The sequence below is a fragment of the Melopsittacus undulatus genome, chromosome 9 (genome assembly GCF_012275295.1).
Source record: "Melopsittacus undulatus isolate bMelUnd1 chromosome 9, bMelUnd1.mat.Z, whole genome shotgun sequence".
NCBI classification, from domain to species: Eukaryota; Metazoa; Chordata; class Aves; order Psittaciformes; family Psittaculidae; genus Melopsittacus; species Melopsittacus undulatus.
This window is the reverse complement of record NC_047535.1, coordinates 8,266,401-8,282,375: the sequence shown is the minus strand read 5'-3', so window position 1 is coordinate 8,282,375 and position 15,975 is coordinate 8,266,401.

Here is a 15,975-nt window from a genome sequence, read left to right as displayed (position 1 = left end):
CTAAGCAAACCTGTTCTCTTCAGTACATCTATATTTGCTTTTCTAAACCACTGAGGGGGCTCCAACAAAACACAAACCCCTCACAAGTGATTTTCTAGGACAAGCAAGTTGCCAGCTTTGCTGCTAACATTGATTTTGACAATCTCAGATACAGGCTGAGCTTTTACTCAGCTTTTAGTTTATCTCTGAAATCCACAAGCAGCCTGCCAGTGGGCTTGACTTCGATAAGTAGCAAGCCTGAGTCATTTTACCAGCAAGTTTTCACTTGGGAATCCTTTCTAGGATAAAACATCCCTATTTATCATGCGAGAAATGACTCTTTTTGTTATTACAGCACTTGTCCAGTTGGGTATGATCAGAGAAACAACTGAATGTATCAGCTACTTCACATTTCAGCTACAGGGGACACCAACAGAAAGATTCACGCTCTCAGCAGCTTTTTCCTGACTGCAGAAATAATGCCCAGGCATTCACCAAGACAGACACTGCAGAAATCCAATCCCTCATGGCAAAGATTGTGCCATCACTGATGAACACTAAGGCAATGGTTTTTATAATGAGCCATAACAGGTTACAGCAACTCCATGAAAGTTACAAAAAGCAGGCTGAGAGGTCTTCATCCAAGTTAGTTTAGCCAATTTTTGCCATGTTTGTATCCCACTGCCACGTGAATGTTCTGGGAAGTCACAGAAATTCAAACCACAGCCAGCTTAAAGTTATAAAGGGACAAGATTAGAGTTAGGACAGGTCCACAGGCAGGAGGGGAAAGGGTCTGCATAGAGACACTGGAAATCCAGACCTGCTCCAAGGCATTACTAAATGCATCAGGCAAATTCTAAATAATATGTTTCTGCTATTGTAAAATTAACTGGGGTTGAAGTATTACTGATTTTAAAGAGAGCAAATCTCTTTCTGAGATCAGTTAAGAGAACAAGCATATGGAGCAATGCTGTCTGTGTGTAAGCTGTCAGGCTTAATCATAATTTATGCTGAAGGTGAGCCTCAACCAAACATGCCAGAGAAAAGCCAAACAGGTAAAAACCAGGGGTGAGCTGGGGCATGCTGGGAGCTCAGAGCACCATACTGTGTAATGTGGCCAAAAAAAGAGGTGTTTATGGTTGCTCATGAGAGTGTTATTTCTGTTTTTGATGGATATTTGTGTGACCCACATCACAATTCTGCACTGAATTCTGAGCAAAGCACATACAAGTGTGAAAACTATTCAACTTCAGTGCTCGGTAAATACCCCCAGAGAGCTTGCCCTCCCTTCTACCCCCACACTTCAGGCACGAGACAGATCAATAATGATACATGAGATAAACACTCACAGAAGTGTTTCTGTGGTACTTCCAAAAACATTGCTCATTGGGAATTCAGTATCTGCATAGGACCCTTTAAAACAATCACTGATTATTTTGTGCCTGATCTATTCTCTCTGGCTTGTAGTGGTTTTTAATGTGTCCTACATTTTGAGTGATCATCCAGGTACACTGAGAAATCCTTTAACTTCAGAAATCCACACGTTCTTTCATTTCACAACCCATTAATGACCCACTGGGGTTAACTCTGCAGTCTTCACAAAGACAGACCATTATTGCTCTGTTCTTTGAAAGCAAGCTAACCCAGGCTGCCCTTGCAGTTACCAGAGAATAGCAAAGTCCTCAGACTCTGTAAGAAGCACCTGGAGGCAGCATCAGAGAGATTATGTTAGGGAAAAACCAAGAGCCACATGGCACCTGGAGAATTATCATTACTCCACCAATTGCACTCAACAGTACTGATTTACACAAAGGGCAAAAACATGTAGCTTTGCAATCTAAGACATAGGGTACTTAATTTAGCTGGAACAAAAGCCTACAGTACCTCCACTCTGCCATTACTGTTTAGGGAAAAATTGAGCTGTATTTTGTCATCTTCTCTTGACCCTTCCTGTTGAGAAGGACACCAAAGGTGAGAACCTCAGCAGAAAGGTCACATCTTTCCTTCGACCAAACACACATTGAGAATACTGATGCTTTTGACCTAATATTGTGGTTGTGCTGAGCACCAGATAAAAGCTATGCTGAGCATTCCTGCAAGCCACAGAGCCTTTCTTTCTCTTGCAGTTCCAAACCCAGCTGCACTTCCATGATACTGCAAGAAAGGTGAAAACAAGCAGACCACCTCAGTGTAGATGTGGAACTTAGGGATGCAGTTTAGTGTCGGACTTGACAATGCAAGGTTAACAGATGAACGCAGTATTCTTAAACCTAAACAACTGTACTATTCTATTTCTACCAAGTTTGGCCCTAGTGGGAGAAGCTTCTACTCAGCTCCCTCACCAAGCAACTGTTTCACACCCAGCAAGGCAGCAAGAGAGCTGCAGCCCCCAAATGAATCTGCTCAAAAATCAATGTGAATTCTCTCACATCTTTATATTACTGGACAAGAAGAGAAAAACTAAATCCCTGACCAGAACAGGGCCTTACCTTGCAGCCACAGCAGGAAAGATCCCCAGGAGCACTGCTACCATCTACTTCCCATCCTGCATGGGCAAGAAGGCTCAGCTGCTGCACATCAACAAATCACAAAGGCCATAGATAAGTGCTGCCTGCTGGGAGAATGGTCTACATGTGTTTTCACTTACAAAACAACACCTTGATTAGTATGCCCTGCTCCAGCCCAGAGCAGCTTGTGGTTCCCTGTCCTGAAACCTCTTCTAACCCTTATATGCCTTTATGGCTAGAGAGAAAAGTGTGAGGTTTAGATCAAATGGAACCAATGCCTCAGTTTTTCCTTCTGTGCCCTGCAAATCCCCTGGTTTAAATACACAGGAAAAAAAATAGTATTTCTGTTTTCTGTTCCTAACTATTTGGGTTGGGGCACTTTTACCCTCATAGGGTAGCACGTGAATGACACTACACATTAAAACACGCTGTAAAGAGCAAAAAAGCAGTTATTCGGTGGTTTAGTCACAACCATTGGAGAAAAGGTTCATCCTCTTCTCTCTCCTCTCTTTTAGCCTCCGTATGTGGGCCAAAGAAGGATTCACTTGAAAAATGCAGCAGCTTTTTGCTCTGTGAACTGTTTGAGATAAACCTTACCAGCCTTTGCATATGTTTGCAGTTTAAAATGGATCTGCATTTACACTAAATGAAATATTTACCAAAATGATTATGAACATTTTTTCATTTGCATAAGTCAATGAATTGTATCTTTAATGCTATTTGAAGGATCAGTGCATTTTTGCAATGAGAAGTAATGTTTTGGCAATATTAGTTTTTTGCATAGTCAAAAATCAGCTATTTTTGGCAGAACAATTAATATCAGACAAATATTCAAAGCGGTTCTGTCAGTTTCTCATTATGGATATACACTAGAGTCTCAGTTTTTGAGACCTTTGCCAATTATTAAGAACCTCCAGTGTTCAGCTCTGCATCATTAAAGCTCAGGCCCACCTTCTGATGCTTGTGGGAAGATAATCCCCAGCAGAAACCTTTTACTGTCAACAGGGACCCGAGAGGAGAGGAAAAAAGGGAGAACAAACACATTTAGAAACTGGAATATCCACAACAAAGCCAGACTCTCAGCTAGTATAGATTGCTGTGAATTTCCGAAGCCAGTGCAGCATCATTTCCCAGCAGCTGAGGTTTTGCACACACTGTCATGCTTATAGCCACACAGCAAAATGTTGGATTCCCTGCTCTACACATGTATTTCTTCTCTGGCAGCTACTCCATCTGTCATGGTGTTATTTGCTGGTGTACTGCCAGAAAGGATGTTCTCTTCTCTGTCTGGAGAAACAGTCTTCTTCCAGCTGATCCTGGATGTACTGAGCATTAGGAAGCCATGCTGAGTGTTCTCCAAAGACAGACCCTGGGAAAGAGTTTTGCCAGCCTTTGTCTGAACAGGTTCATTCATTTGAATGTGAGCTTCACCAGGAAATTTTATATATTTACACTGTCCAGGTGTTGTCATTTGCTGTAGGGATAGATGGTGGTAACAGCACCATAAATGCTTTTTCACAGCATTGTTTATTACACATTATTGTCAGAATCCCTACCTTAGCCTTCTAAAGGGAAACGGTGCCTAACAGTACAACAGCAGGGTGTCAGCATTAGGTATGCTGGAATAATCTTAATTGATCTTGGATGGGGTGGGCAGTGATTTCCTTTGGGTGATTTTCATTAACTGAGTTCTTTGTTATTGCTTGGGTGTGGGTTATGAATATAACAGTTTTCACATGAGTGTTCCTTCAGTTCAAACACAGTTCAAACACAACATAATCTGCTTCAATAAAGAGTTGGAAGAATGCAGTTTTCAGTAGCATTTTTATTAAGTACTGGCAAACCCTTATGCATGTTAATGCTTGATAAAAATACAGCTGACCCAGATGCAAAACACTGTGGTGAGCTAAGGCATATGATAGGTGAAGGAAAAGAAATCCAGTACCACGTGATACCCACCATCCCTGCAAACTCAGTTCACAAGACCAGGGAGGTGGGGTGATTTTACTATGATTTTCAACATGTTAAATTTTGACCATCCACTTATTAAAAATCTGTATTTACACAACATGAAATAAAATTAAATAATAAATTTCACCCCAGGAAGGCTATCTGAAAAAAAACAAACCACAGAATAACTCAATTAGACATTGGCAAATGGGTTGCAACTTGTATTGTTGTTCAAGATATTTTGTGGGAGCGCAGTGGTAACGGGTCATTTATTTCATATTCACATTTACAAACCCAGGCTGAGCAATAGACAATTAGATACTCTTATGGCCTGTATATGCTAAAAAGCACAACTGTGAGTCAGCAGTTATAATTTCTTGCTGTTTGAGACACTAGTTTTCTTTATTCACTTTTGGCTATATATGTAACCTATACAAAAATGAGCTTAAGAAACCACTTGGTTAAGTAACCAAACAGTTGTAGGTATGTCCTTGACCATAAGCAGTGGAGAACATGAGCATTGCCTGTCTCGTATGACAGTTCTGTGACCACTTTGAATTGATGTAAGCTGGTTCTGCCACCAAAACAGCCATTCCTGTCCTGCGCTGCTTTGTCCTGTCCCATCTTTGTTTCAGCTCAAGCATCTCCACAGTTGCATGACAAAGCAGAGCAAGAGATGAAAATCAACAACTGTGGCTTATGGTGATGCTGGTCCTAAGGCATTATTCCATCTCAGAATGAAATCTTACATGATCTTTCCAAATTTACTGTAGTGCAGCATTTTCCATGTCTGTAAGAATAAGATATTTCTATTTAATAATCCTTCTGCAAAACTACCTCTGGTTCTGTCATTGTTAGAAATTTCACATCACAGTTGGATACAGCTCACTTTGGAGCACTGGGGCAAATCTGAACTGGTGTGAACAAGTGCAGCTCCCCTGGGTGCACAGGGCTGGCACTGATTTCATTGGGGACATGCAATCACACAGCAGCTGGCACATGAGTTTGACACTGTACCCATCATCCACAGCATTCATTTGAGACTGCAGCCACCCTGGGATAAAATTGCAGATTTCACAGGGTTACTCCAATAATTGCCCTTCAGCCCTGGAGCTGGATGACAATATGAGTAGCCTGAGTTAGAAGAGCAGACAGAATTGGTGAGCAGTTCAGAGATGCTCTTTCAGACAGTTCTTACTGTCTGAAATGTTACAGACATGTTCTTACTACATTACCTATTCACATTTTTTCTCCATTAGACTGTGCTCTTAAGACCCTCTCACATAGGGTCATTTCAGGTCTCCAAAGTATAGTATTGGAAATGGAGGAAGGGAGATATTTTCAGGTCTACTGTAGGAGGACATGAGTAAGCATTGATGTTTACTGTAAGGCTAAAGAATGGTACAAGGAGGATACATGAAAACAAACAGATCTGGCTACTTTTCTCCCTCCCCTGAGCTTACCACCAGTAACAGCAAATCCAGATCATTCAGGTAGGAATAGCTGAGAGCTAGGATGGACTTGAATCCAACCACCACACATGACCCGCTCTGCTGGACACATCTGCTTCCAGCTGTGGTCGAGGGCAGTGCTGCCACTGGGGGCCCCAGATGGGATCCGTCAAACCTGGACCTTCCAGGGAAGGTGATGGAACACCATGGTATTCATCCTGCTGTACTGAAACAAAGCCAACATTTGCCATTTGACTTCAGCCTGTAGAAGAGAGTCATTGTGTGAGACAATCACTGGAGCACAAAACACAACCTTCCCCCACACCCCCAACAGCCACTGGCAATTGGTTGCAGAGGCTGGGAAATTATTCAGCCTCACATTCATACCTTTGTGAACACAACTGATTTCTTTTTACCCTCAGTAGTAGATTTGTTAAAGTCACTCCTCCCTATATCTGCTTTCTCAACCATTTTGTCTTTCTCTTTCACAACCCACAACTGATTACTCCTACAGTGCCAACAACACTGCAGAGCTGCTGTATGCTGTGCTAGATGGATGGGTCAAACAAAGTCAGCCAAAACTCTTTGGGATATTTGTGTGTGTGTTAGTCCTGATGTATTCTAATCTGCAGAAATCTGGTTTCGAAGGCAGCCACAGAAACCGGCCAACATCACTAAGAAAGTGGGGATGTCTGGTAGGGCTAGACTGACCAAAGTCAGCTCTCCTGTTGAAGCCAGTGTGGACCTGTGCCCTGATTTCATTCAAACTCACTTCCCAGCATAGTGAGTCCATAGAAAAATCACTGCTAGGCCAGCATCTACTGTTACACTACTAGAAATAACAGTCTATCTGCAATAGGGCAGTATCAGAGGAGCAGTGTTTTCCTGGGAGCAGTGAGTGAGCAGTACACATCATTTCTTGCTTGTGTGTCAAATTTTCGCTGTGCTGCTCAATCGGTACTGCTTTATATTGCTGCAAGCAGGGAATGTGGGTTGTGCTAGTGCTTTTGCTGCATTCCTGCTGCAGGGATATTGTACTGGTTATACACAAAACTTTTTTCCCCATAATGACAGCAAGAAACAGGGATCTTAGTGCTTGACGGCATTTCCACAGTGCCACAGAGAGAATGTGAAAGAGCAAAAGCAGTGCAGTTGAATTTGTGTTATTTAGGAACTACTTGAACTACTGATAAAGGACTCTGCAATGTAACTAGGCATGAGGTCAGAAGAGCTCCCAATGCAATAAATAACTCAGTTTTGAAAACATCTTTTCCTGTTCATTAGGAATAGCAAGTGTTAAGCAAGTAATCTGTCTCTTCGGTGCAATTTCAACACAATATATGTCATGACTTGTCTTATGAAATGAATTGCAGGGCTTTCTGATAAGGTTTCATTTTACTAATAGTAAAGTGTCTCCGTACACCCAACAGGGCTTTGTTAAGATGGAAGCATATTGTAGCACTAATGAAGCATGAGTTCAGCCTAATTAACAGGATGGCAACAGCAATCATACAGCCTTTTCATTCACTTTTATGCATTCTGTCACAGTAACGAAGTTGTGTTCAACACTGCCGGAACCCTCTGGCTTTGCTCCCTATTTGCACGCCTGCTAATCCCACTTCTTTGTTCAAACGGGCCTGGATCCAGCCAAACTCTAAGCCCGTATAATCATAGATAATAAGGCCTGGCCCCTGGGCAATCACACTGCACATCCATCCACCTGCCAGCTCCTGCTCCTCATATTTAACTTTAAGCACGAGAGCTGATCCCTTGCAATCAGCAGGCCCACTCACAAATTTTCAGTTAAGCACATAATAAAGGGCTTTACTGGATTAGGGCCACAGTTTCTATTGTAAAAGCAAGAGTCACAGGCAGAATTCATTTGCCTGAATAATCTATTTTGCCCAGTTTGGAAAACAATAGCATTTTCATTACCCACTGCACAACTCACCTGAATGAATGGGAAAGGCTCCTTGCCTCCAGCTGCTCTTTCAATTTGGGTTTGTAAGCTGAGCCACTGAAGGGCATTCCATGGTACACCATACCGGTGAGTTATTTGTGTCTAATGTGAGCATGATGGAGGAGATGTCCAGACAGAAATTAAGTTTGTTTCATTAATTTTGATGTGTTCTGTGCAATCCCTCATTTGAAGTGCTGAAAATTAAGCCTGCAGATGGAGAGCCACAGATCCTCTCCCCTGGCCTTGCTCCAGCTAGGGTAATTACATGCTGTCTGGCTGAATCCCCTCATATGGCTTCAAATGGAAAAGTCATTCTCCACTTTTCCTCCTGAAATACTGCAATGTAGCGCAGCACTCACAGAACAGCAACTGAGCAGTACCTACAATTCAGCAGTGATGGGAGTCATCTCTTATGGGCTAAATAAAAGCTGAATTCCCCCAGTAACCACCACAGCTTCCCTGGAGAAGACTGTCCTGCTTCAGCATATGGCTCCTGGCCCATAAGAACTTCAAAATGCAGGTGTGCAGACAGGGCTGGTTGGATGCACAGTACATTATACCACACGATCTGGGGCAAAGTTCACCTCCAATTCTGGGATGGTGAAACTTGAGTGCAGAAGGTGAGTTTTCCATTTCATTATAGTCTTTTTCATTTCATTATAGTATTAGAGTTGATAACAAGCACAATGGTGTTCTCTGGTGTAGCCCCACTGTGAGTCATTTTCAGCATCCTCTCCAAAGAACTGCTCCAAAATAACTCAAAACCTACACACAACTCAAACCCAGAAACTGGCCATCTCCCACCTTCAGAATGGATTTGTCTTTCCTTGGTTAAAGTAAATCATGCACTCCATTCTTACATAGTTTGTAAGCAGCATGAAAAGAGATGAAAGAAGATGCGGTCAAAGTCTCTAGTAGGACTACAGTCACTCAGGGCATCTAACAAGTTGCCAGATTTTGTTCTTGTTCTAGTTTTTCAGAAGGTGAATTTTCACTTGATCAGATATTTAAGTAAAATGAACCACTGCAGCAGAACCTGCTTTTCAGGATTTTCATTCACTTCAACCAGTTGCAACCTATGGCAAACTGATAGGAGTAAAGATAACCCACTGTTAACAGAGAAAACTTGAAGAGAACAAACTTCAGACAGGGAAGTTGGACAGCTTCACAGACTGACAATGTGCAGGAAAACCTCTCTGATTAATGCACTGCAAGATTTACAGTGACTACTGTTTCTGACTACAGGGAGGCTGGGTCAAGACAAGACTTGAGATGTGGGACACTCTTCTCCCTTTACTGGACTGGTTCTTGTTTCTACATTGCCATATTACTCTGCAGCATAAAAATGGCAGCATGTTCCTTCTTTGCAGTGTTTTTGAACGGTTATATTTTACCTGCACCATTTCTGAAATAGAAAGAGTTAATTCCTGTAGCCTTGGCACTTCATATGCTTTAAGAGTCTCAGCTTCCTGAAAATATCAACATCATAAACTCATCTCTTCCCACCGGTTCCAGAAGACAAGCCAAATACTAAATAAAACCAGGCACTAGATTACCCTCTTATTCCTAAAAGTTTGTAGAGGAATTCTTCCAGATCAGAGATACATGATGATAAAATAATACATGAAATGCTGTCCTTTACTTGCTGTAAGCATAGCTCTTCAGTTCCCAGGATATTCTTTCTTTCATGATTACAGTTCACCTGAAAAAGACACAGTTCATTTGTACTTAGTGAAAAATAATTCTGGAGTACTACTTTATGATAGAGTGAAATTAAAAGTGTGTTCTCTGGTTATTTTTTTTCATTACTTTTATGGTACAGCAGAAATGCAGCTAGTGAAAGTAAGATGAACACCTCTAAAATTACTTACAGGGTCAAAACCACATGAAGTACAATTGCTCTCCAAATGTTTCAGTTGATACTAATCTGCCAGGAGAGAAGCATGACAACCTTTTGCCAAGTATGGCATGAAAACAGAGCTCTGGAACACTCAAGACATTTTCAGTAGCAGGCCTTGATGTAACATGCATCTTTAGTTGCAGGTATCTTCTCTACATGTGGCAGGGGAAGATCCTGAGAACAGAAGAAACTGATGTGAGAGCAGAATGTACTAATACATGACAATGAAGACTCTTACAAATGGATTTCAAACGTTTTTTGTTGATCCGAGTAAAATATCCAGGATACAAAACCTCATTAGAAATGAAAATTTTTGAGACAAAATGTGTGCAAGCTCAAGATGCAGACAAATAGTTACGAAATGGTTTTATTATCCCAGGGAACATAACACCATCAGCAACAAATATGCTGCTTGTCTGTCTGCATTTAGTATTGCAGTGGTGTTGCTTCCTGTAAGTCACTGGTTCTACATTTGACTGGGTTTTCCTCTTATTTCTGAAATAGACAATATCCATTAACATGTACTGGCATGGGACACATTCCCACGCACAGTGTTCGTTTTAAATCCATTTAGATACTCCCCTCCCTGGACACAAGCAGTGAACAGACAGCCTCCTTCCAAACTATTGGTTGTTATTTCAGCTCTTTCACTTTGAAACCATATTTCAAATGGGAAGCAGCCAGGGAAGACAGAAACATGGGACAGTTAGTGCAAGGACAAACCCCTGCTGCAGTGGGTGGGATGGAGCAAGGTGACCCATTCCATTTCTCACCACCAGAATGAATGTGAGCTCCTGCAAGGAAAATCACTGGGGAAAGGCATTCGAGTTCTTTTAAAAAAGACATTTATTTTTTCTGTATTTCACAGAGTTTCTCTTTGCCTTTTGCTCTCCATCTGTTTCAGGCAGCCGATCAAGGGGTTTTCCCCTTCACCCACAGCTGGAAATGGGAAACCAACACGAAAAACCCTTGTTGCCAGCAAATGGCTCAAATACTTCCCCAGCTGGGGACCAGCCAGGGCAGAGGGATTACAGTAACCAGCATTGACAGATTTGCATATTCAAAGATTGTAATTGAGGAATAAGCAGTAATGACATTATGCAAATCCCCGGGCACTGAGTGGCCGAAGCCAGAGCTCAGCATACAGCATCCTTACTGAAACAAACTCATGCTGACAATGAGGCAGCATGGGGCCAAGCACAGCCAGGGAGCAGGGAATTGCTGAACAGGAGGAAAAAGCACCATAATTCATCAGCAACTGTGCTTAGCCCTGAACTCCGGTGGCTGGGACATCTCCTTCTTGCCTCAGTATTAGATATATTTAAGGTCACAGTGATCTTCTAGATCCATGGTGAGTTAGATGGCAAAATTATTGCCTGCAACTGAAGAAAGGCCATAGAAGTATATCAATAAAACAATATACTTTCATGTGCTACCGGTGAGTTAAGCAGCCATTATCATGGTTCCTTTCTTAGTTTTTGCCTTAAACCTTTTCAACCTCCTCATCAGCAGAATTGATTTCAAGGAGGCATATTTCATCCTGAGGAAAATTCTTCATCAACTCCGCTTCTGAACTCATGCTTCAAGGTCAGCAAAAGTGATGGAGATATAAGAAGTTCAATAGGTGCATTTAAAAGCAATCAGTAACTGCAGCAACACTTTAAAATACCTAAAATACAGCCATGCTTTCAGAGGGATTCTGTTCAAGTCTGTCGTACGTTATTTTCCACAGTATACGGCTGACTCTGCACCAGCAACTGAGTTCACCTTTATTCATGAATAACTATCCCTCTCTTCCTACTGTAAATACAATTCTAAACATATGGGAGGAGATTTATAGTGAATTAGGGTTGTACATTATTGCCATGATTAGCTGCATTTGTTACCCAGCAGATGTCTGAGTAGTAAAAATCCCCCAGGAGTACAGTATCCTGGAGTTTCCCAATTCCTTGATAACTGGTCCAAGAATTTCTCATTCCTGCTGTGCTCTGATCCTGGTGGCCCAGAGCAGATGCTCGCTGTCTGCCCATCTCCTGCAGCACTAATCCTGCTCTCCCCATGCTGTGGTCCCAGCAGAACATCGTGCTTTCCCTGCTTTTATCTTTCCTCCTATACTCTCCAAAAAGCTTTCCTGGTGACATTCATCACTGTAATAATACCAAAACTCTTAGACAAACTAAGCCAAATACCTCCCAGGTGTTGTGTCACTGATTACCAGCAGAGTTTCAAATTTGATGACTGATCTGGCTGTAACTACTTATGATACTGGTAATGCCATTATAAGCATCAAGACAATGCCTGTAAGATATCTCAGCCCATGTCTCTTCCTCAGCACCTCACGACCACACAGCAAGGAAAAAGCTCTGTTCCAAGAAAAAGCCTGAAGACAGACACAGTGAATAACTGGCATGAAACTAAAGCCTGCAGAGATCAAGTGACTGGTTCCAAAACACAGAAGACATACGGTAATGCCTTGGGAGCTTTCACATGAGATTATCTTTCCTCCTGCACTGGTTTCTCCATCCCAGGGATGCCTTACTTTTGTCAGCTCATGTCTTCCAGCAGAGAGGAAAAAATGTCACTGCTCCCCCGAAAGGCTGAGACAAAAGGTGCTCCCATACATAAAAGGGGTATTTTTGCTCTCTCCCAGACCTTTGAAGGCTGCTGTCACTGAGCACTTTGCCAGTGATCACTCAATGTGAGCCCAGGGGCTGGTGTGGTTGGAGGCCACACTGTGAGACTGGTGGGCTCATGCATAGTGTAACTTGGACTTAATCACTGGGCATTCCCTTATCCTCAAGCTCCACTACATCTCAGCTGCTCAACACTTCATACCTTTATTTTGAGTCCCAAATGATCAGGGTTTTACCTTTAACAACAGTGATCTTGCATGTACTATATCCCAAACACCAGTCTATAGTACAAGGTAGATCATAAGCACTGAGTTTTCTTCTGGCTGTCAGACAAAGCTTTGAAGAAGAAAACAAGCACTGTCAGACACCATCTGAATTCCTGTCTGGGCACCCTGAAAATATTCCTCCAACCTCTTCTTTTCAACCAGAATACAAGCAAGCCCTCATCAGGTTATTTGCTTTGCATTATTATATCTGTCTTTAACCTGGAATATCACATTTCAATTGGTAAAAAGCCTGCAAGTACTAATCCACACTTCAAGCAGAAAGTGGTTTTTCTTTTTTGCATAGTAAGAAAACGTAAATCTAATCATAGATAATATCAATTAATTCATAATTTACTGAACTGCTATTGTTCACTCATTCCAAAGAGCACACGGTGTAAACTCCCAGGATAACACTAACATCAAATTCAGCCTCTCCAGACCAGTCATGGTTAAGGGACACATTTTTAGTCCACTGCATTCAGAGACATCTGAGTTTGAACCTTTCAGTTAAATGCCATGCAAAGGAGCTGAAACTCAACCAATTCACAAGGCCAAGATTTTCAAGCCTCTAATTGCGTAAATAAAAATGCATACAAATACACATCTGCATATTCTGCATGTACCTTTTTTTAACCATTACCTGGCAAACTCTTCCAGGCAGAATTATTTCAAGGAATTAAGTGCCATAAGCTGAGCAAAATGTGAGCCCTACTTTATTGAACAGCCATTAACCATACGAGAATCCGCGCCATAACATTAATTTTGCAGCTACAAGATGTTGGCCTTGAAGAGAATTAATGCATGGGCACACATTGCTACACAGTCATAAATTTTAGTAATGCAGTTTTACAAACCTCTTAAAAGGTAACCATTGGAAAAAAAGGAAAAAAAAAGAAATTAGTAACAGGAAAGGCAGGGTAAAGTTTAACAGCAATATTTCATCACCAAGACAGGGAAAGAAGACAAATGACTCAGCCTCTTTGGTTCTCCCCTCTCCCCCCACCATTACTTGGGGAAAAACACACAGTGCAGCACAGATTTGTTTTGTTACAGTGAGAGTGTCAGCCCAGCAGGACAGCAAATCAGGAGGATTTTTCAATACAAGCAGAGATTTGGCTGGTGCTAAAGCAGAGTTTACAGCAAAGGTTTTCAACAGGGACCAGACTCCCCATCATTTCCAGGGACAGGCAGAATAATTAGCATTTCTCTAGTCCCTCTCCCAAGTAGGGCTGTTTTGCCATATGTAATTCCCTCTTTTCCTCCCTTCCAGGGGACACCCGCTGTTGTGGACACAGGCTGGAGTCTCACCACGTGCTGAGGGACAACACGCAGACAGTGCACCACATACAGGCTCAAACTAAGCATGGAAAAAAGAGCAATTTTGCTGTGAGTGGTAGAATTTGACATTTTACATAAGGCACCAGCAATCAGAACTGCATGTTCTTACCCGAGGACTTCACTGATTTATTTCCATCCCTAAATGAAATCAGTTTTCAATCCTCTGGTTGAAGAGTCTGTCCTGGAAATGCTACCTCCACAAAGCTCAAACATGAAAGCAAATGGAAGTAATCTTCATAACCTGCCATTTCCAGGGTTGGGATGGATGAGAGGAAGGGCCAGGTCACATTTCTTACAGTGCTGTCAACCCCACAAGTGAGACACGGAGATCTCAGACCTCAAGGGACTTTTTTTAGCTGAGGTTAAAGCATCAATGTCAAAGCTGAAAATTCCCTCTATTTTCTGAGGAAAGCTGTTTAACTTTGAGAAAAGGCAAGATCTGAGCTTGCACCATTATGTCCAGAGACCTGCTTAGTGCCTCAGAGGAATATCCCAAAATCCACTGATCCAGGGTGCAGGAGGACAGGGAGAAGCAGAATAGGGGATGGGTAACTGCTGCTATAAAGCTCTTCGTTTCTAAAAGCCTCCAGCCTCAACAACAACCATGTCTCCAGACACCCCCCATTTCCCCAACCCTAAACTGTATTAAGCCTTGTGGACAACTTCCCTGGCAAGGAAGAAAGCTCTGCGCAACTGCTGCTGCTCCTGCATCCAGGACAACTGATGCATAGTGGTACCATGCTCAGGCCAAGCACAATTGCTTTCTTGTGCTGTGCTAATCCAGGACCATTAACTAACTTCTTTGAAAACCTCAGATTCTTGGGAATGATTAGATGTCCTGTTGCTTTTGGAAGAGCTTTGTGGCTCTTCTAGACATAGTTTGTGCTATATTGCAGAAAATAAATAAAACCAAATGGAACTTACTTATGTGAGGAGTTTGGCTGCTGACAGGACACTTCTTCCTTTGTTGAAGATTTTGTTCCTGTTCTAAGTGAATGTCATATATTCACATAACAGCCTGCAAGATACGGAGTGGTTCCTGGTCTCAGACGCAATCTGAAGTGATGAAGCTTGTGGCAGAGCTACTGGCAGAGTAGCACTTTACAAGACACAGAGCTCTTTCCTGAAAGGACAACAAAACAAAAATGAGATGAAAGAAAGTAACTTGTCTTCATAATAACTTCCACGGGTGCTTGTCTTACCCCAAAGTGCATGCAAGTGCACACATATGACCTTTCAACAGGACCACAATGCTATGAGCAGACTACTGGCTGCTTTCTCCTCTTCCATGTGTAGATTCAATGGAATGAAGTCACTGTAGCACCTCAGAGGGCAGAATATGGCCTCAAGATTCAATAGTTGCTTTTGACTCTTCTGTGCATTAGGCAGAGCCATTCATCAAAGCTAGATCTGAAATAAAGAATTTATTCAACCAGTACAATTGATTGCTGTGAGCAATACATTCAAAGAAGCACAGTGACTGTGGGATTGGATCTTGGTTGCCATTACAGTGTTGCATGTAAGAGCTTTCTTCTACCTTGAGACTCAGTGACCCTATACAGCCGCTACTGTAGAAACCTGCAGCTGCCCCATCTTCCAGCACAGTGATGGCTCAGATGAGGTCTATATAAACTGCATATCCAGCTTCTTGACTGAGGAATTCTGTACCAGTGCTTAGGAATCTTTGGCGTGAGCCTGGTCACACTTAGCATTTTGTGAAAATTCCTGCTCCTGGATTCCTTCTATAATGTAAGGACACTTGTAAGCTTCTGGACTTGACGGGTAAAACCCTGAAACTGATGCAAAACCATGCCACCACCCCCAAAACTGAAACCAACACTAAACTGACTCACAGTCCCTCCCAAGGGGACCTGTGATGATTTACAGCCCACTCACAACACCTGAATACCCCAGGCTGGAGCTGGTGACCTCACCCTGCTGAGGGCACTTGGCACTACCCAATCCTGACCATGATTGCTAAACCAATGCAT